Consider the following 14,625-nt stretch of genomic DNA (forward strand, 5'->3'; position numbering starts at 1 on the left):
ACTAATCAATTGACTTTCATAGCCGATTGATGAACTGCTTGTGTAATTGATAGTTCATTTTGCTACACGCTTGTTCGATTAACTGACAGTGTAACTGATCAGTCTTAACTGATCATTCAGTTAGCTACACAGTTTCAGTTAGCTTCTATCAGTCCAGTTGCCTTCGATTTTTAGTGCATTAATAATCAGTTCGGGCAACTTTAGTTTCGTATGTTCAGTTGAGTCCATCAGTTCAGGCAATCTTTTAAACACTTAATTTTTCAAACTCCGAAATTCTGATTCCAACTGTAATTGTAAATAAGTCGATTGGACTTCGTAGGGCCACGTTGTCAATCTATATTCAAGGAATTATAATTAATGACGTTATTCTGACAGTCACAACATTTAATGTGGAATTTTATCGATAATCAGTTAACCTACGTGATAAGATCAGTTAGGTCAATAACTGAGTGACCAGTTAAAAACTGATTCAGTTCAGTTTGAGACCAACTGATAATTGTCTTATCAGTTTATAGCCAAATTAAAAATCAACATTCACCTTAAATAAATGAATGAAATAAAATAAAGTAAGAGAATCTCATCCTCGATAATTTAAATGTAGACGGTTGACTGAAGTATCTTCATATTCTTTAGTTCGTTTCTTCAGTTGGTTTGACTCTGTCTATAAATAAGATCAAACTCATTAGATGCAAACTAATTCAGCATACAATATTAATCAAGAGCAGATGGACAAGGCTAGCAGTTCCAATCAACCCAATCTTACAGAGAGGATGTCATTCGAAACAACGTGGAAGAAAGATATCGAAAACTTTGTCTTCGCAAAAACAATGTCCACCTGGACGAAGATTCAAGAGTTGCAGTCTCTTCAAAGAGACAGACTAGTTGCCTCAGATGAACAAAAGATAATTGAAATCAAATATAAGAGCGTCTCTCCGTCGTTCATATTTCAGACCTTGCCACCGATGAAGGTCTCTACTACCTGATGCTCATCAAGGAGTATAGAATTCTGGACAAAATTGTCATTTCAGAAGGCTTTATGAGAACAGCCTCCGAGGAGATGTCCCTTTGGATGTCCCTTTGGCAAGATGCAGTAGTTAGGGAATTAAACCATGTAATAGCAGCTAGATATTATCAATAAAACTGATATTTTTGTTCGTTGCTGTTCATTATTTTGCTGTTTTATTATTCTGCATTCAAACTGATAATAACTGAATAACAACTGGTAATAACTGAATAACAATAAGAATTTATAATAATACGAATAATATTAAGACAAATCAATTAAGCCAAGAATATTGCGAAACTAAGAGAGATTAAGAAGGATTTAGGTCCATTATGTATTAGAATAGTCCCATGAAGCCGAAAAACACTCCCATAAAATATTTCGTTTATGTACGTTTTTGAAAATATTGCCCGAACTCTCAAAAATTCCCCGACTTGCTAAATTTTGCGTACCGATTTAAAATACGGCTCGTTGAGTAAAAATACCTTAACAAGACCCATTTTCGTAAAGCATACATATTTACACCATATATAAAATAATTTAAAATAATTATTTAATAAGAACATTTTTCCTTAATTGTCTCAGTCTCCATTCCTCGTTCGAGCGTGAAATACTGCTAAAAGTCTTATATCATGCAACCTGAATGAAACAATAATTAAACATACATATTCATGTTAAAATCATGCATTAATGCTTTAAAAATAAATTAATTAAAATACGTAAGAAATTTAATAACTTGCATTTATGTGGTTCACGTAGACCGTCAAATTTTTGGGACGTTACAAAAAAATCGGAACTTCCTTGCCCAAGCTTCCCTTCTTTGGCAGCTGTTCCCCTTCAATTTTACGTGAATTTGTGTGTGCATGTAAGTGTGTGTCTGTGTTTAGGTCTAGGAGTCTTTCTTTTATTTTTTTTATTTCTTGAAATAAAAAATAAAAGGCTTTCAAAATATTTAATTAATGAGCTTAATTAATCTCAGTTTTTAATTAATAAATTAGTCTCATTAAGATTTATAAAATCATTACGCCTCAAATTAAAAGATTTAAAATTACTTATTTCCAAAAAAATCTTTTATAAAATACATAAATTACCTTGCTCCCACTAATTAATTTAAACTTGAACTTAAACATGCAATAATTCTTAAAATAATTATTTTTTTAACTAAAATAAAAATTTAGCTTTTAAATATTACACTTTAATCATCTCTGGTTTTCTGTCCCCAGCCAACCACCGATATTCGTCTGAAAATCTTTAAATTATGAAACCAAGCACAATTACATAATTAATCATTTAGTCACTTAAAATATATCATTCATGCATCCAAAATCATTTAATTAAAATATTTTAACAATTTAATAATTTTCATGCATGCGGTCTACGTGGACTAATTTTCGGGCGTCAGAAATTCCCCCCTTTAAATAAAATTTCTTCCTCGAAATTTGTCTAGTCTTAATTATTGAAAAGCTTAGGATCCCTCATTCACTTCATACTTAACCTAATTGGCTTAGATTTTGCATTCTACCACGCTTTCGCTACGTACTATGATGTGACATCTCCATTTTGTTTGTATCTTATACCAAATTTCTTGATCTCGAGGAACTCAAATATTTAACTAACTCAACATCCTCTACCAATTATAAATTCTAAGTTACCTTAAGTTATTTTGTATTCCCAAAGATTAATTAATTGATTGACTTTACCTTAAGTAATCCTGATCGTATAATTTAATTTCTCCGAAATATATTCCTATTTCCAACCCCGTTTCCATCCATAGATATAGTATCCATGGTTATATAACCCTTAATGACTGGTTCTTACTAAAACATCATTAATGTATATGTCAAGCATATTGTCCTTAACACTATCATCAATATACATTTGTTTTCCTAAATCCCAAGTATTCCATGTATTTAAACGATTTGAGTCTATTGAGTTGCCATTTCACCTTATGGTTTAATTCTAAATCCCGCCATAACAACGAACACTTATGTGCAACCTCAGAACTCAAGATTATGTCTCACGTCCTTATGCTTACAAAAATCTTAACACTCTAGGAGAGAACTTCCATCCACCTTACAATAACATTTTCTCTTAGTATCGTATAAATGCAAAACATATTATGCTACTCTTTCTCTGATGCTTATCTATGTTTTGTTACTTATTTCACATAAGGTAGTTATCTAATTGTTATCCCAAAAGATAGAGTAATTTCTTTATCCCGAAAATGTCATTCCTTAACTTACCGTAGTCAAAATAATTCAAGGCCCTACATATCCCAATTTAAGTGATTAGCATTCCTAAAATCCAAACTTAATATTCACAAGGTAAATCCTTGACCCAAAGATAATATTTCTTATATTGGAACTCGAAAATTTATCCATGAGGCTTCAGTTCTTTCTATTACTATAAATCTCACAGTCCACAAAACCTAGCATACATAAAATCATTATTATTTACCTAATAAAACTTATACATAATCCCAATGCATATTTCAAATTGGTCCCATAATAATTTTCTCCTAGTAACATCTATACTCTCGATCACCAATTAGAACTTGGATTCTCAATTTCATAATCTCAAAAGAATTAACTATTTTAGGACACTACGAGTTGTTTCTTAATAACTTTAAACATTTCTCCAAATGAATCCATCTTTATAAGGTTTAGTGACAAAGTTCAAAAACAGAAGTTTCTGGACCTTACAAATAATAGCAATCGCATTGTCAACCCAAAAATGAAATTATTTCTTTTTAACTTATTTCCCCAAATTTCGTAATTACCTCGTATAGTCCCCAAATAATATTTTTCTCAAATCTTATAAATCGAATCTTACAAAAATTATACGAACTCCGATATTCTTATATTGTATTCCTCGACTCCTTCATAACATTACTTCCATAGTTTTGCCTAATATCCCAATATACACGAATTCCGTTTACTGATTTGTTCCTCTCAATTACCTTACCTAACTTCTGGAATCTACAGTACAAAACTCCCAAACTTCTTGATATAATAGCAATTGTTGAACCCAAAGGTATTTGTATCTTATGGTAAAACCAAAAATAAAACTACAGTTGATTAAATCTTATATTTAATATATATATCATTTGTGTTTCACGATATACGCTTATAACACATATAATATAATTTTAATTCCCTATAATCCACTATGATACCCAAAAATTAATAATTTGACAAATCTCACTTTCTCATAAAAAATCGTTATTACCAATATTTTTCGTTCTTCCTAGGTCATCTTCATACTTACATATCTATCTAATTTTCTCAACCACAATTCCTTATGTAACTTTTAATTGGTAATTCACTTGCTAACTACATTCAAATAGACCTTTTTATTTTTCAGTAAATTGCAACCTAACTCTCAAAGCTATCGGATTATTCAATTAAGACTAACTTATGGCATTCTTAGCTCCTCAAACTATCAAATTTAATGCAAAACGACTCCCATAGATTTCGAAAATTGCTAAAAATGACCCCATAATTATCCTAAAATTTGCAATCAAGACCCAAAAATTCTCAAATTCTCCAATTTAGCCCCAAATTTTTCGCATTTTAGCCCTCCAGGTTTTCGGATTCATAGAACTAAGCTCCTATATTTTTGAATTATAGCAAAATCACCCTCAATATTTCCGAAAACTTGCAATTAAGTCCCTCAAAGTATTATAATTTAGTCCCTAAGTTCATGATTCCAAAAAATTCAACCCACAACATCAACTTCGAAATTCTATTCCTACACAATGTAGAATTCGAAACAAGCAGTTCTAAATACCAAGTTCAATTCGCCTCAAATTAATCTTAGGTAGTGCAAAATTTCGAGATACACAAAAACCAAATTCTCCTCACGTCTATGAAGAATAACTGTACACATCGTCCAAACCACGTAACAGCATGCATTTAATTTAGAAAAACGCTACCTCCAAATCTCTATATCGTAAAAGCATTTTAAAAATTTTCCAGCATGTAATATTCAAAGCAGTAAATACTCACAGACTTGAGGCGTGACTTCTTGAGCTTCTCGGAGGACGGGGTGGCAGTAACATAATCCTTTCGGGATCCTTCGCCCAGATACCAACTGAGACGTCCACTACTTTTTAACTTTAAAATCCTACTTATTTTTTTTTTGTAAATTTCGAAACTTGCATAATAAATAACTCAACATTTCCAACATCAAAAAATTTATTTAACATTTAAAATTCTTAAGTGCATTAAAAAAAATCTTAATTCGTCAATTAACAAAAATCCTACGTCAAACTTTAACATGATCAAAACTAAATATCAAAATAAAGTATAAAAATCTCTAAATTAATCATTCTCAAAATCTTTATTTCAAAACTTCAACTATCATGATAATGCGGAAAATAAAGTCCCTCCAGAGTGTACTACTGGACTCGATCCACTCAAGCGTTAGTGCCTCCCTCAATATCATCCTCACCTACAACCATCCAAATCTAGTGAGTTTAATGACTCAGCATGTTCTAACCATATGTAATAAATAATACATATACATGCACATACATAAAATCATACTTTTATTGAAAATAAGACTGTAATCATAAATCATTTAATCGTAAAGCTTTCCATCATCATATATCATTTTTGGGTGAAGTTTGATCTTTGAAAGTGGCTAACTTTAATCGTATCATTTGGTCGACTTATCAGTCTCAGCTCACCATTGCGCATGGAGACGGGCACTAGGCATCGCTGTAAATGGAAATACGATCGTCGGGCTCTCTCTGTGGCATTCTCCTGTAAATGGGGTTCCTCTGAGACTTATTTCCGCATGTAAGCTCCCTCTGGGGCTCTCTCCCATAGACAGGCTCTCTCTAGGGACTTCTCCCTCACGATATCCCCAATCATATCATATCATGTTTGTCACAGTCAATTCACTTTCTTCAAAATATTTTCTTTCCTTTTTATTCAAAAAATATCGTGTCCTTTCCAATTTCTTAAAATAGCATTTTAACAGGAAAAATCGTACAGTTTTAGCATAAATCATAAAAATCCATATTTTCATCATAAGACTTTTTAAAATATCATTTAGCATGTATTATGATTCTTCGGGACACTGCCAAGCCTTTCGTACTACCTAGGACGCAAAATGACCATTTTACCCCTGGACTCCAAAATTCCCGATTTTGACTTTCTCTTACCTTTATTGACTCGAGCCTATCTCATAGTAACATTTAAGCTTAAATTTGACTTCTAATATTTTTTTTTAACGTAAACCCGAGCCTTTCAATTTAATTACTTAATAACTAAACCATGAAGCGTTTTTAGCTCGAATAAATTCAAAACTTAAAATTTTCTCCCAAATTTTAAACGTAAACTTTTCATCCCTAAACTTAATATAACAACTTAAAATACATCCATCAACACTTCTTAGACGTAAAATTAAGCTCCTCGACTAATTTCTCAATTCGTTTTAAAACTTAACCGTACGTGCCAGTTTTAACCCGTATCGACTCAAAACTTAACCAAACTTTACCAAACTTGAACCATAGCCTATTAACACCTAATAATATCTTATACAACTCAATTCAAGTCATTTAAGACCCTTGATCAAGCCTAGGAACCTTCTGAAATTTTATGCACAAATTTCAAAAACCCTAACCTCATCCAACCATAAATTCCTTCGACCCTAGACCCTAACCGAGTGGACCAAACCTTGACCAACCCTCCTAGGACCTAGACAAAACCCTTAACAAGCTGTTGGACTAGCCTCTATAGCCCATGCACTTGAAACCATAAACCCGCGCCAAACTCGTGCTCTACAAGGCTAGCGCGACTAAGCTTCAAACCTACAGTCTTGCTCCTTGCACCAGCCTTCCCTCGATCCATCTAGGACCATGACTAGACCCTCTTAGGACCCCTGGACACATCCCAACAGCAGCCAGCAGCCGTGCCCTTCTAGGAACCCAACCCGTGCCCTAGTTTGTTTAGAAACCCGAATTTTTGTTCAGCCTATTTCTCCATCTTGTCTAGCCCTTATCCATTCCTCTATGGACCCTTAAACGTACTTAAAAACGTTCCATCTAATAGCCCTACCCGGGCAACCTTTTTGTGCATCAATACCATGAATTTAAAAGCATGAAAACTCAAGTTTTATCATGTATATGCCATAAAAACGAAAATAAAAGGAGGGGTTCATATTTTTCATGAAAACATGATTAAACACACATAATATGATTTGAATGGTGCAAAAAGAAGGTTTAGAAGTATGTCTTTTCGTTTAAAACGTTCGAAATACGAATACCGAAGCTGTGGAAGTCGGTGATGAACGGAGGACGATTTTTATTTTTTTCTACCCTTTTTTCCTTGTTAAAACCCCACCAAAAACCCACCTTGGGATGCAAGAGAGTGGAGTGATCGTTGTTGGAAGGAAGAACGAGGAAGAAAGTCGAAGAACGAATGAGGAAAAAAATCGAAACTTCCTTTCCCAAGCTTCCCTTCTTTGGCCGCTGTTCTCCTTCACTTTTACGTGAATGTGTGTATGTGTGTATGGGTGTGTGTATGTTTAGGTCTAGGAGTCTTTCTTTCTTTTTTTATTTCTTTAAATAAATAATAAAAGGTTTTCAAAATATTTAATTAATGTCTTTAATTAACTTTAGTTTTTAATTAATAAATTAGGTCCATTAATATTTATAAAATCATTAGACCTCAAATTAAAAGATTTAAAATTACTTATTTCAAAAAAAATCTCTTATAAAATACATAAAATTTTTTTCTCCCACTAATTAATTTAAAATTGAACTTAAAAATGCAATAATTATTAAAATATTTAAAATAAATATTTTCTTAACTAAAATTAAAATTTAGCTTTTAAATCTTTAACACATTAATTGTAGTGCCCAAATTCAGTACACGTATAACCCATGCATTTATTTAATTATTAAATCATTTATTTAAATTTAAAATGATTTTTAGCCATGCATAATTTATTTAAATGCATTACTTTAAATTAATTATGTTTATGTGATGCACGTTAAAATATTTTTCGAGTTTCATGTTTCTGGCGATTATTCGAGGCGGGATCGAGGAAAAGACCGGTGACGATTTTTTTCTGCAAAATTTTAATGTGATATTTTATTTTAAGTTAAGGTTGGGGCATATTAATTAATTTATTAAGTTTCAGCATTTTAAAGCCTAAATTATGTATTTAGTGAGTTTAGAATTTTTGAAACTTTTAAAGTTGGCTTTGTGCACTTTATTTTTGTTAAAAGGAGAATTTTATAAAATTAGTGTATATTTTATTTCAAATAAAGGTATTGTTGAGTTAGTGCTTGATTTAACATTAATTAGTGGTTAAACTTTAATTAAGCAATTTTCACTCCCTAAATTTCTACCTAACTCACGCACACACCCTTTCTACACACACACTCACGTAACACACACACACACACAAAATTCTTTGCACTCCTATTTCAGATTTTTTTTAGAGGTAAAAACTTAGGGTTCTTGAGAGCAAGAGCAGCCGCCCCTCCCTCTTCAATTTCCCAGCAAGTTTTCGTAACTTTTCTTCAAGAAAACTCGAGCCACGTTCGTCTCGGATCAACCTCGCATCTTTCCCCGCGTCGGTATCGCCGTTTCGGTAAAGTTTATCATCATAAGGCACGTATATTCTTTCATTCCTGTATCGATCTCGTCATATTATGCGTTGTGTTGATATTTATGCGTAAATTCATGTGTGATGAGTAGAAGTTTGAGCAATCATGTTTAGATCAATTTTCAAACGATTTTGGATCACAAATTTACGTTTTTGCTGTCATTTTAAATACTGCGAATTTTTGGTCGTGATTTTGAGAAAACTTTCAACACAAAAATCGTAGAACTTTTGATACCTTCGATTTGATATAAAATTTGAAAATTTTGGATAAAAATTGAGTGAGTTATGGCGTTTTTCGTGGGAGTTCTCAAACTGCGTTTTTCAGAAAATTATGTATTGATGTGTTCTTGAAGTTTTATTGTTGCAGGCTTCGTTGGGGGATCGACGGGTGATCGCTGCTACGTATAGGTATATTGTTAATGATGATGGGATGGTTATTGACGTTTCGTTTTGAGTCGTTAGGCACTTGGGAGAACGAGTAGTCGTGAAAACTATTTTGGTGTCAAAGTTTGAGTTTATGGGTTTTATTGCGTTGCGTGTGGTGCGTCGTTTCTTTGGGAATGTTTGGGACATTTTATTGAGTCGAGTCAGTTTCATAGTGTCCTAGGATGAGTCTCGATGAATTGGTTCATGAATCGTATTTTTGGTTAAGGGTATTAAGAGGCAAATCGCGAGCTTCAGTACACTCGGCGCCCAAGCGGTAATTTCTTACCGCCCGAGCGCCACTCATTCTGTCTAAAAGTAGAGCTTCAGAAAGCTCGACGCCCGAGCGGTAATTCTTACCACCCGAGCGCCACTCCTTCTGTCCGAATATTTGGTTTCCCCTTCTTTTCAAGTTAAAATAGTGAGTTCATGTCTTTTATGGTTGTGAAATGTTCACACTTCATCTTAGAGTTTGTTTCGGGGTTTGATTTCATGGTTAGTACGATTAAACGAGGTCAAGTCCCGAGCGATGTAGAATGTCATAAGCTATTTATGCACTTCGGTGGTGAGCTCGAGTACCTACGTCTAAGTTATGCAAGTTAAGTGCGTGAATCATGTTAGTATGTGCAGCAGTGGCCCCAAAGCAAGCTCCAACGAATCCCTCAACGCCAAGTAAGTATGTTCGACGTGCAAAGAAATATTTTCAAGTTTTTGAGGTATGCTAATTGTCTTGTGACCAAATTATGTTTAGGATTGGAAAGCGTTAAACTATGAACGAGGACCAATCCGCCCGTTAAATTATGAACGGGTTTAGATCGAGATTGAAAAGCGTTAAATTATGAACGTGGACCAATCAGCCCGTTAAATTATGAACGGGGATCTCATGTATGTGGCAGTGGATACGTCCCTGTCATCCCAGTACTGTGGTTAGTCTGATCAGGCGATTATGTTATGGGTCACTTGCTTTGAAACATGCCTCTACGCAAAATGATGAAGTTATGTATGTTCTAGTATGTCAAGTATGCAAGCATGTTTAAGAAAAGTTTTATGTTGATGGCACGTCTATGTATGTATGTACGTATGTTCATGTTTTGTTATGCAAGTTTCAGTTTCATGTATGTACTCCTTATTTTAAAGTTGCATGTGGTTTTATTATGTAGTACTTGCTACCTTCCAGTTTATACGTGTTGAGTCTTTAGACTCACTAGACTTGATCGATGTAGGTGATGTGTATGTTGAGGAGGCTAGAGGTGGGGACCAAGGAGCTGGCTTGGACTGAGCGGAAGGCTAGACCCGAGGACCGCCCAAGTTTTTAAGTTTTTATGAAATGTCAAATACTCTGATTTCACGCTACTGGATATGAAATTTCGAACAAATATTTTGCCAAGCATTATTTTTTTTAGATCTTTTGTCTACTGTTGAGACGTACAGTTTATTTTATCGTATTTTGAAGGTTCACAAGTTATTTAAGAAAATTTTTAATTCTTCCGCAAATTTTAAGCAGTAAAAAGTACGGTACGTTACATTAATCGTCTCCGATCTTTCGTCCCCAGCCAACCACCGATATTCGTTTGAAATCTTTAAATTATGAAATCAAGCACAATTATATAATTAATCATTTAATCACTCAAAATATATCATTCATGCTTCCAAAATCATTTAATTAAATATTTTAGCAGTTTAATAATTTTCATGCATGTGGTCTACGTGGACTGATTTTCGAGCGTTATAGAACTTACATTATACTCAACTGGTAAGTCCAATCTGTACGCATTGCCATTGATTTTTTCTAGCACTTCGAATTGACCATCTCCCCTTGGCAGGAGTTTTGAACGTCTTTTCTCCTGAAACCTCTCCTTCATCAAATACAACCACACTCAATCTCCCTGTTCGAAAATCACCTTATTGCTCCCCTTATTGTCTTGCTTGGTGTATTGCAAATTCTTTCTTTCAATGTTTTCCTTGAATTTCTCATGCAAGCTTCATAGACTCCGTTTTTTTCTTACCATCTGTGTTTAACCTTTCACTCATAGGTAAAGACATCAGATCCAAAGGAGTTAATTGGTTAAAACCATAAAAAATCTCAAAGGCGAATAATTTGTAGCATAATGCACATTAAGATTATAAGCAAATTCAATAAATGAAAAACATTCTTCTCAATTCTTTAAATTTTTCTTCATAATTGAGCACAATAGGGTTCTTAGAGCTCTGTTAACAACCTCGGTTTGTCCATCCGTTTGAGGATGATAGGTAGTAGAAAACAACAATTTACTGCCAATTTTAGCCCACAATATTTTCTAGAAATAACTAAAAAATTTAACATCACGATCGGACACAATAGTCTTAGGCATACCAAGAAACCTACCGACTTCGCTAAAGATCATGTCCAAAATGTTAGACGCATCGTCGGTTTTGTGACAATCATTAAAATTTGTCATCTTAGAAAATCTATCTACAACAACAAATATAGAATCTCTCTTCTTCGTGGCTCTAGGAAAATACAAAAAAAAAAGTCCATAGAAATGTCAACCCAAGATTCACTAGGGAAGGGAAGTGGTATATACAGTCTATGTAATTGTGCCCTAGACTTAGCTTGTCTACAATTTATGTATTTTTCACTCACTTGTTCAACATCACGCTTCATATGTGGCCAATAGAAATATTTATATAAAGCACTCAAAGTTTTAGCCACACCAAAGTTTCCCATCAAGCCTTCCCCATGTGCCTCCCTAACAAGTCATTCATGAATGGAAGATCTAGAAATGCAGAATATATTTTCTCTAAACAAGAAACCATTATGCAAGTAGAATTTTTCCTGTTGACCATTCATATATGTTACAAATATTTTCTTAAACTCCTCATCCATTACATATGATTCTTTTACATGCTCAAAACCCAAAAATTTTTATTCCAAAGTAGAGAATAGTACATAGCTCCAAGGTAGTGCATTGGCTACTACGTTTTCCTTAACTCCACCCACTTGGCATGTCTCTTATTCAACTTCTGCTGCCCCTTATGGTGCTTTAGAGATTCATAATCTGTATGAATCACAAATTCTTTAGGCCTCAAGTAGTGTCGTCACGTCTCAAGAGTCATTATAATTCTTTTTTATATGTCGGGTAGTTCAAAGCTGTTCCATTGAGCTTCTCACTAAAGTACGCCACAGGTCATCTTCCTTGCATCAAGACCCCTCCAATGCCTACATCTGAAGCATCATATTCAATCTCAAAGATATTAGTAAAGTCAAGCAAGACAAGTAAGGAGCATTAATTAATTTTTGATTAATAATATTAAAAGACTTCTCTTGCTCCTTGACCCAATGGAATGAGACGTTCTTATTAATCACCTATGGAATTCGTGCCGCCAATGTGCAAAAATTCTTTACAAACATCCTGTAGAAGCTTGCAAGGCCATGAAAGCTTCGAACTTGAACAATAGTAGTATCCGTTGGCCATTCTCAAATACCACTTACCTTTTCTTCATCAACTTGTATACCCTGTGAACTTACCACAAAACTAAGGAAAACAAATTTTCTCGTACAAAAATCACACTTCTTAATATTGACATACAACTTTCAAGCTCTAAGTGTTATTAGTACATGTTTCAAGTGTTCAATATGTTCTTCCAAACTTTTGCAATACATCAAGATGTCATAAAGTATACTACAACAAATTTTCTTATATGTGCACGCAAAACATGGTTCATCGAACTCATAAAAGTACTAGGAGCATTTATTAAGCCAAAATATAAGATCATCCACTCATACAACTCGTACTTGGTTTTAAAAATAGTTTTTCACTCATCACCTTCCCTCATCCTAATTTTGTGGTAACCATTCTTAAGATTAATCTTGCTGAAAATACATGCACCATGCAAATCATCTAACATATCATCTATCCTATGTATTGGATGCCTATACTTGTTGATTATATTATTGATTTCTCTATAATCTACACACATACGTCATGAGCCATCTTTCTTACGAACTAATAAAATAGGTACAAAACAAGGGGGCGTGGACTCATGCACAAACCCTCTATCCAAAAGTTCACTTACCTGCCGTTGACGCTATTTAGTCTCCTCCGGATTGATCTTATATGAAGGAAGATTTGGTAATGCACTTCGAGGCACAAATCAATTTGGTGTTTAATCCCCCTCAATGGTGGTAGTCCTTGCAGTATCCCTTACGGGAACACATCATCAAATTCCTGCACAAGTCAAACAACAGTGCTTGGAAGAGATCTGACTATATCACTTGTGTTAAGGAGAATCTACTTATAAAGAATCAATACAAGTGGTTCATGTGTGTGCAATAATTGTTTCATCTCACTCTTTTGGACCATATATGTATTTTTCTTAGATCTTTCCTCTCTTTTTCTTTTCCTCTTTTTTTATGGCCATGTCACTCCTTTGATCTTTTTTTTTGTAATCTCTTTTTTTCTCTAAGGTCATCTCACTTTTTTTTCACTCTTTTTTTCGGCCTCCTCTCTTTTCTTTTTCTTTATTTGGTCCTCCAATATTTGCTTTGGGGACAAAAGAAGTAATAAAATTGGCTCTTGCTTTAGGACAAAAGAGTACTATTCTTGAACCCGTCATGTGTCATTTTCCTATCGTAATGCAAAAGCCTCTCTAATAGAATATGGCAAGCATACATTGACACCACATCACACAACTCCTCATCTACGTACTTCCCAATCAAAGAAGAAACTAAAACTTACTTGTTCACCGTCACTTCTGCACAATCATTCAACCATTGTAGCCTATATGGTTGAGGATGCTTCAATATAGATAAACTCACTTTCTTCATCATCTCATTACTAGCCACATTAGTACAACTTCCCTCATCTATGATGAGATTGAAATCATTTTAATTCACAAAACACCCAGTATGGAACAAGTACTCTCTTTGGTTAGTCTCCTCCTCTTTGACTTGGGCACTCATGATACGCCTAGTCACTAGTACTTCACCTACAACCGCCTCATATCCCTCATCAGATTCTTCTAACTCAGGCATCTCATCATCATCACCCTCCTCATCCCCCTCAATTTGAGATTCACTCTCCATAGCCATTCATTATTATCACCATCTTATTTGGACATTGGCTAGCAATATGACCAAATCCTTGATACCTAATGTGGGGACCCGGACGCTAATTCATTTCTTAATCATTCTCGGGAATAATAGGATCAATTAAATAAATTGGGTCTAAATTTTTTTTTTAAAACTACCGTGCGGAACATAATGTAATCAATCTGATATACATTCACAAGTTAAAAGTACAAGTCTTGTACCACATAGATCCATATCAAATTAGGGTTCAACAACTACATGTCAAGTGATGAAACCTATTCTACTGCTGGGTCCGCATCTCCACGCTAATCTGGTTCTCTCATCCTCTCCTTGACCCTGATCCTGTCACACTTGTTGTCATGCACACATACAGACACAACAACAGCCGGATAACTCCGATGAGAATAATATTCCCAGTATAAACAATATGTACATGCAATCATATGAATTGATATAAAAGCATGCAACAGATATCAATAACATGTATCATAATCTGAAAAACATA

The sequence above is a fragment of the Primulina huaijiensis genome, chromosome 10 (assembly GCF_012295235.1).
Source record: "Primulina huaijiensis isolate GDHJ02 chromosome 10, ASM1229523v2, whole genome shotgun sequence".
Taxonomy (NCBI): Eukaryota; Viridiplantae; Streptophyta; class Magnoliopsida; order Lamiales; family Gesneriaceae; genus Primulina; species Primulina huaijiensis.